General features: G+C 36.6%; 1 long non-coding RNA gene across 1 annotated transcript; it reads left to right on the top strand.

Annotated features, from left to right (window-relative positions):
• The first annotated feature begins 3,365 nt into the window (after positions 1-3,365).
• Positions 3,366-5,261, top strand: LOC102198771 (uncharacterized). Its single transcript, XR_311590.2, has 3 exons — positions 3,366-4,293; positions 4,444-4,557; positions 4,724-5,261. It is a non-coding gene; the product is annotated as an uncharacterized LOC102198771 (long non-coding RNA).
• Positions 5,262-8,641: the final 3,380 nt, after the last annotated feature.

Raw genomic sequence — 8,641 nt, 5'->3', positions numbered from 1 at the left:
AAAGCACGACAGAACGGAGGATAAGAAGATTGTGAGAAACCTGGACGTGTTTTTTAAAGAAGGAAATGTAAGATATCTTTTTGCCAAATGAAAATGTCCCATCTATATTACAAATATGTAAGGATTATGTACTAATTGCATTTGCAATACAGTGAGCGAGATCATACTGAACCCAGGTGTTTTCTTATCTTTTAGGTGAACTGCACAGAAGAACTAATTAACGTGCCTCATGCAACAACCGAAAAGCCAATACCGTTTTTGCTGGAAAACCTTGCAAACTGCATTCGCCGGAGAAACTTCATGGGAATCTAAAAACAAAAATGCCTGAATAGCTTCGTGATCCGTGAACTGTCTGACATCTGGTAACGTCTTCAAATGTTTTTCATAGTCACAGTTTGATACAGTTAAAGTACTGGATATTTATTTTCTGGTATAGTTTTCTCTTTTATGCAGTTTATTTGTTATTTAATAGCAACTACATTCAGTGCTTTCACAGGGACGTTTTTGGTTGAGTTATTTTTAAGCTGCATAAGTAAAAATGCATCCGTCGCTGGCATTAAACTTTACAACAGTTAAGGTAGCAACTGCACATTATTGTAAACTGCATATTTATATTTTATTTAAAACAAGTTCAGTTCACATTTTGATATGTTTGGATGTTTGTTGTAGTTCTTTCACTCCACATTGAAACAAGTGTTTACAGAACAAGAAGTCGTTTTTCTCACAAGCTGCATTTGTATGGAAATGCTTTGTACTTTATGTTAAGACAGTCAGCTTTAACAGACATTTTGATCCTGTTTTATTTTTATATTAAATTTTGATGACGCCTTACTTCTGACAAGCTGTCTCGTATTATTCAGTCCTTCAGTCCCTATTGTCTGAAAGGGGGACATACTTGTCAATATTTTCAGTTCAGTATCTTGACTTCTGTTATAATTACTTTGCATGATTGGTTCAATGCTACACTCCCTGTAAGCCAGCTGTCTTCTGATTGGTAGCTCCTCCTACATAGAAGGTTTAGGAGTAGCTGGTTGTACTCACAGCCACAACTGTGTACCTTAGATTCATGTACCGTATTTTTCGGACTATAAGGCACACTTAAAATCCTTCAAGTTTTCTCAAAAATCATATGTAGTGTGCTTACTGACCTCAAACCAATTTTATGTGGTACAAGGCGCTTAAAAGTCTGTCAAAAAATGTTTCAGTACAACTTTGGCAAGCTACGAAGCCGCACCACTTGATGGATTGTTGGAGCATTACGGCTACTGTAGTCAGGAGCCTCATGGAATAATCTGGGTCCAAAACTCCGTCTTCTTTAGGTCCCAAAGTCAGACAAATACTGCAGCATCACTGAGAGTTAAAAACTGTTTAAATGTTTTCATCTTTAATAAAATGATGAGTGTTGCTGCTTCACCAGGTGTAACAATTAAGTTTAACATCCAGGCATCCATGAAAACAGAATTTATTACATTTAATGGAGTAGGAAATTAGCAGGACGTTAGTTCACTAGTTTCTACCTAAACATGATATAGCATGTTCTGACTGAGAGATTGGCGGTCTGAAAAAATACGGTAAGCATATTCCTAAGAGAAACCACTCTTGTGTATATACAACTACCAGCCATTTTGTTAGGTACACCTGTTCAGCTACAGCATCATGTTGACCTTTGAATCAAACAGACTAGCAGCAGATTCTGCTTTTGACATCTAAGAACAGGAAACTCAGTCTACAGTCCACAGAGGCTCACCAAAATGAAACAAGGAGACTGGAAATCGATTTTTTTTTTTTGTTCTGATAATATTGAGACGGTGTTGTGTGGCAGGTGTTTTGTTGCCAGACTTTTTAACGCTTGTGGGGTGGCTCTAGCGCAAGAGACACCACAGATCATCTACTCATCTGCTGATCAGAGGATTGGTGGTTTGAGTCCTGGCTGCTTTGATCTGCATGACAAATATGCTTATGCAAAATACTAACCTGCATCCATTGGAGCATTAATGTGTGCGATTGGTAGATAGAAAGCATTTAAGCATAGAAGAAAGTGCAGGTGTGAATGGGTGAATGAGGCATGTTGGATTAAGCACTTTGAATGTTCTGGGAGTAGAAAAGCAGAATCGGTCCATTTACCACTTCAAATCAAATCACTTGTATTGTCACATCGCATGTGCAGGTACACTGGTACAGCACATGTGAGTGAAATTCTTGTGTGCAAGCTTCACAAGCAACAGAGGTGTGCAAAATACAATGACATAAGAACAAAGCAAAATATAAGAATGAGAATTCTAAGAACAAATATAAGAATGTCTGCGGTGTCTCTTGAGCTAGAGCCACCCCGCAAGCGTTCCCAAGTCTGGCAACAAAACACCTGCCACACAACACTGTCTGAATGTTATCAGACCAAAAAATCGATTTCCAGTCCCCTTGTTTCATTTTGGTGAGCCTCTGTGGACTGTAGACTGAGTTTCCTGTTCTTAGATGTCAAAAGCAGAATCTGCTGCTAGTCTGTTTGATTCAAAGGTCAACATGATGCTGTAGCTGAACAGGTGTACCTAACAAAATGGCTGGTAGTTGCATATACACAAGGGTGGATTCTCGTAGGAATATGCTTACTGTATTTTTCAGACCATAAGGCGCATTAAGTGAAACAGAACAGCCAGATAAGTCAAACTTTGCTCAACTCATTCTCCTTACTTTCTCCATTTCCGTACCATTGATTCATTAATGTTGAATATGTATACCAAATATGTATATATACAAGTGTGTGTGTGTGTGTACATATGTATAAAATAAAATATACAATATACAAAGGTTAGCAGTGGATGCACTGCATTCAGCATGATATGGTGCATTTCCAGCAGGATAATGCACCATATTACCTATAAATCTCTCCTTGGGCTGGTTCCCTCTTATTTATGTGTTTATATGTGTAAAAACCACAACCAGTACAGCCTTAATTTTCACAATATCTGTCCCAAAAATCAGAACAGAATTGGGGGAAAGGGCATTTAAATACGCTGCCCCTGCTTCCTGGAATAATCTGCAGAAGGAACTAAAATTATTAGAATTGGTTACCTTGGGGGAGTTTAAGTCCATCTTAAAGGAACGATGGAATAACTCTTTTACTCAGTGTGATTGTTTTTAATATCGCTCTTAATTTGATCTGTTATTGTATATTTTTCACATGTTCGTACGGGGATATTGTATTTGTTTTAAATGTTATATACTTATGAGGTACATGCATTTTTGACTTTTGTTGCCATGATGCCAGGTCTCTCTTTTTTTAATCTCAATGAGATTTTTACGTGGATAGATAAAGGACTAATAAAAAAAAATGGTGATCATAAATCACGAAGCTCAAATCATCTCAGACTTGTTTCTAGGTAAGAAAATTAGGGCAAAACTGCAGATTACAGTTACTGTTTGACCAAACGATTGAGGAAACGGCTAAAACATCAGATGTTCATGAATTAAATAATCAAGTCGAAAAATGTTTACTGCCAAACTCTGTGTAATCTGTACAGTAGAAACGGATGAAATAGTAATCAGTCTAAACAAAAACCAGCACCTGTATGAGGGCGGGATTGAAAACCACATCAGAAATCAAACTTCAGACTAGTCAAGTCTTCTCAACTTTATGAGAATATTTTCAAGTAACCATTGTAAATAGATGTCTGTTGTTTTCTTCTTCTCCTTTTTTGTAATGCAGCCCACCGTATAGACTCATTTCAGAGAAACTGTTCTCCTTTCTCAAGCTGCGTATTGACCACAACTTAATCATGAGTCTTATCTCTCCATCGCTGCAGACTGCATTTGGGGTTTTTTTTGTAATTGACAATTGTGGTAAAGGCGTGGGCAAAGCAAGTATAAATAATCTGTTCATCAGCCAAGACCTCACAGCAACCTGCAAGCTGACAATTGAGCAGAAATACTTTAAAGGCTTTTCAGCTTTTCAGCCAACTAATAACAAGTATGGAGATGATGACGTTTGTGCTGGTGTCTACTGTGGCCCTGCTTATCAGTCCATGTGCTGCAAATCCCATCTGCAATATGAACTTAAACAATATCATTGACCTTGTTCAAGAATACAGTAAAACTTTGAATGAGGTAAGACCGTATCTTATACATTTAACTGCCTCTTAGCATTCATAGAGCTTTTTGTTGTTCTTGTTGTTAGTTTACTTTTATTTTTTCTGCTTTGTTCAAGTTTTTAAAACTTGATTGTGACAATTTGTCTCTCCAACGTTGCAGAGTATCTATGTGGAGGATGTGACACACTTGGTTGAATCTGGATGTGGGGTGAGAAGACTACTTTTCATGTCTTTGAAACAGTTTGCAAGCTTTCCATTCAGGTTTCTTTTTTGAGAGACTGCAATAAGAACAGTGATCTCTTTTAACATTTTAATTGTGTTTATTTGTAACGCTAATACTTGTTTATGTTTCATACAGAATAATTTCATCTGCAAAGTGCACGAGATCCTGGAAAATCATGCCACAAAGCAGCAGAAATCTAAAGAGAAGGAGATTGTGAGAAACTTGGAAGTGTTTATTAACGGCACAAATGTAAGATATCTTCTCTGACATATTTCCTATATAAGAACATCAAATCTGTATTACGCACCTTTAGAGATAATGTACTAAATCTACCTGTTGTGTCTTTGGTGAGACAAAGAATCTGCAAAACAATAAAACATATTGTACTGAGCTCAGCTGATTTCTTGTCATTCAGGTGAACTGCACTGAAGTACTGAAGACTGTGCCGAAGGCAAGAACTGAAAAGCCAATACCGGCTTTGCTGGAAAACCTCAAGATATGCATTCAGAAGAGAAACTTCAGTGGAAAATAAAAACACGCCTGGATACCTTCCAGATCTGTGGACTGTCTGTCATAATGCTTACAAGTCATTTTCTTTGTTCTTTTTTTTTTCTTTTTGTAATTTATCACAATTCAAGCATTGGATATTTATTTCATTCTATAGTTTAAGACCGTATTTTTCTTCCTTTTTATGCAGTTGATGTTATTTAATAGTAGCTATATTCGGTACATTAGCAAAGACATATCTGACTGAGCTGTGTTTAATTGCATTTGTAAAAATGTATGTGTAGCTGTCGTCAAACAGCACAACAGATCAACTTGACGTTATTGTACAACTGCGTATTTATTTTTTATTTAAGTTAAGGATTTTTAATATATTTGTATTACATATTTATTGCAATTGTCTCACATTGCATTGAACCAAGTGTTTACAGAACAATAATAAATCACTTTTATCCACAAGTCCCAGTTTGTATGGAAATGCTTTGGGCTTTATAGCAAGACAATTAACTTTTACACACATTTGGCTGTTAAGATCACATTTTGATGATGGCGTCATTTGTGGCTCACTATTTTAGTTCTTGGCTTCTGTTAGCATAACTTTGCATGATTCATTTATACTGACCGAGCTGCAGACTCTCAGTCCATCCACTGTCTGAAATTAGCCTTTTGCTTGAAAACTACACTCCCTAAGCTTTTCTCATTGGTTGCTCATCCCTAACGGAAGGTTTAACCTGCAGGTGGGTGGAGCTGCTGTACTGACTGACAGAGCTGTGTACCTGAGATAACAATATTAAGGATACCACCACCTCTCAGTCTAACATTGTGTGTATGCATATACACTTACTGGCCACTTTTGTATGTATATCTCTTCTACTGCTCATTAACAAAAATATCTAAGCAGTTAATCACATGGCGGAAAGCAAATATTTATACATGTAGCCATGGTAATGATGCCCTGCTAAAGTTTAAACACAGCATCAGAATCAGGACCACAAGTGATTTAAGTGACTTTGAGCGTGACGAGTTTCTTGGTTCCAGATGAGTATTTCATTAACTGCTGATCTACTGGGATTTACCCACACAACAATCTAAGGTTTACAGAGAATGAACCGAAAAAGTAAAACCGAATTATCTGTGTGAAAATACTTTCATGATAGCAGGGATCAGGGGAGAATGGCCAGACTGCTTTAAGCCAGGGGTGGGCAACTCCATGCCTCGAGGGCCGGTGTCCTGCAGGTTTTAGATCTCACCCTGGGTCAACACACCTGAATCAAATGATTAGATCATTACCAGGCCTCTGGAGAACTAAAGGACATGTTGAGGAGGTAATTTAGCCATTTGAATCAGCTATGTTGGATCAAGAACACTTCTAAAACCTGCAGGACACCAGCCCTTGAGGCATGGAGTTGCCCACCCCTGCTTTAAGCTAATAGGAAGAACACTCTAAGTCAAATAGCCAATTGTTAGATTGATCGTATGCAGAAGAGCATCTCTGAATGCACAACACATCTTATACTGTAGCCCAATTGCACTGAACTTCGACGCAGAAAGGGTACATCCTCAGAAGACACATAAGGTGCCACTCCTGTTTGCTAAGAATAACATAGTGAGGCTACAGTTTACAATTCTACAATAGAAACATTTAAATCATCGCCAAGTATGTTGAGTCTCGATTTCTGCTGCAATATTTAGAACCAGAATTTAGTATAACAACATTGAAGTAAGAATCCATCCAAGGGATTAAGGAAACATTTAATTAACGTATCAGATTGTGAATGAAATACTCAAGTCAAAAATCTTCACTACCATTCACTGTAATTTGTACAGTAGGAAATGATGTAACAATTTTCAGTGGAAACCAAAATCATCGGCCCTTTGGCCAGATTTAAAATCGCACCGCAAATCGAAGTTAAGATTGGTTGAGTCTTCCCCCATTTTTTTCAGCAGTATACTTCCAAGAAATCACTTTGCGTGGATCACAGTCTGTAATGAAGTTTCTTTTGAAAGTACCATTTTTTTTTTTATCTTTTCTGTAATGCAACCAAGTCTGGTTATTCTGAGAAAAATAGTTTCTTTTCTGCTCATTGACCACAAACTAATCATGGATCTTATCGCCAAGGCGCTGCAGACTGCTTTTTGGTTTTTTTGTAATTGGCAAACGTAATGAAGGCGTAGACAGAGCAGGTATAAATAATCTGCTCTCAGCCAGCACTTCACAACAACTTCAAGGACTTCTGGTTTTCAACAAACGAACAACAAGTATGGAGATGATGATGTTTGTGCTGGTGTCTGCTGTGGCCATGCTGATCAATCCATATGCTGCAAATCCTGTCCCTAACGACAACGTAAACCGTATCATTGACCTGACTGAGAAATACAACAGAGATCTGAATGAGGTAAGGGTTCATCGTATAAGCACAATTGTTTGAGTGACACTTAGCTTGAAATTTTTGTAACATTTTTTTGGTGCCCTAACTTGTTAAAACCTTTAAAAAGTGTTTGCAATGTTCAGTTACAAATATTTTTTCTATTACATTTTTTGGTGCCTTATCTGATTCAATATGTTAAATGTGTTACCTGACAAAGTAATTTTTTCTTGGATCTTACAGAGGTTCTTTGTGGAGGATGTGTCTGACCTGGCTGACAATGGATGTGGGGTGAGGAGACATTTTTTCATGTCTTTGAAACAATGTTCCTTTTAATTCATTCAGTTTTCTTGAATTGTTCTGCTGATTGGAAGTTTGAGTTGTCTTTTTTTTTTTTTTTACAAACTGCAGAAAAAACACTAGCCAACTTATATAATTGTAAATGCATGTGTTTTTAAAAGCTTATAAATCCGTCCTTGTGTTCCGTACAGAATAACTTCTTCTGCAAAGTGCATGACATCCTACAAAAGCATGCCAAAAATGACAACGAGAAAGAAATTGTGAGAAACCTGGAAATATTCATTAAGAAATCAGATGTAAGTTATCTATTTTGACACATCTCTAACTTAAGAACAACAAATCTGTGTAGTCTGTGAAGGTTCTCAGTCATCCAGGTCATCATAGTCTAAGGAGTTTGGAAAGAAAAGCGTCAGTCTGTGTTGTAAATATTTAGAGACAATGTGCTAATCTCACTTTAGGTAGACAAATACATCTGCAAAACTGAGCATATATACTGAACACAGATTCTTGTCTTTCAGATGGACTGCAAAGAAGTACTCAAGAAAGTACGGCCGTCAGAAAAAGAACAGCCACTACCTGATTTGCTGGGAAACCTCACCAAATGTATTCAGAGAAGAAATTTCATGGGAAACGTAACACAAGCTGCCTGAATACCTTCAAGATCGTTGAACTGGTTAACATGATAATTCTTTTAAGTGTATTTCAAAAGTCATGGGTTTTCATAATTCAATCATTTTTTTCATATTTTAGTTTTTTTTATTAGTTTAGTAAGTTATTACTGATTTTTCTCTGTCTTTTTTAATGCAGTTTTTATTATTTATTAATACTAAATTCAGTACAGCTCAAAGATTTTGTTTGGTTGAACTATGTTTAAACTGCAAAAGCAGAAATATATCTGTAGCTGTCTTTAATCATTACAAAGTTTAAGAAAGCAACTTAATGTGTTTTTGTACAACCGCAAATTTGCTTCTTTTTTTAAGTAAAAGTAATTCTGGTTCTAATAATATATTTGAGTGATATTTTTATTGTAATTCTCTAACACCACATTGTAACAAGTGTTTACAGAACAATAAATCACATTTGCCCAGAAGTGGAATTTGTGTGGAAATGCTTTGTGTCAATCTACTGTAACAAACATTTTATTTTCTTTATTTTAAACCTGA

This window comes from Pundamilia nyererei, unplaced genomic scaffold (genome assembly GCF_000239375.1).
Source record: "Pundamilia nyererei isolate P.nyererei 1_Seehausen unplaced genomic scaffold, PunNye1.0 scaffold00026, whole genome shotgun sequence".
NCBI classification, from domain to species: Eukaryota; Metazoa; Chordata; class Actinopteri; order Cichliformes; family Cichlidae; genus Pundamilia; species Pundamilia nyererei.
The sequence above is the reverse complement of the archived record's forward strand: the minus strand, read 5'-3'. Positions and strand labels throughout refer to the sequence as shown.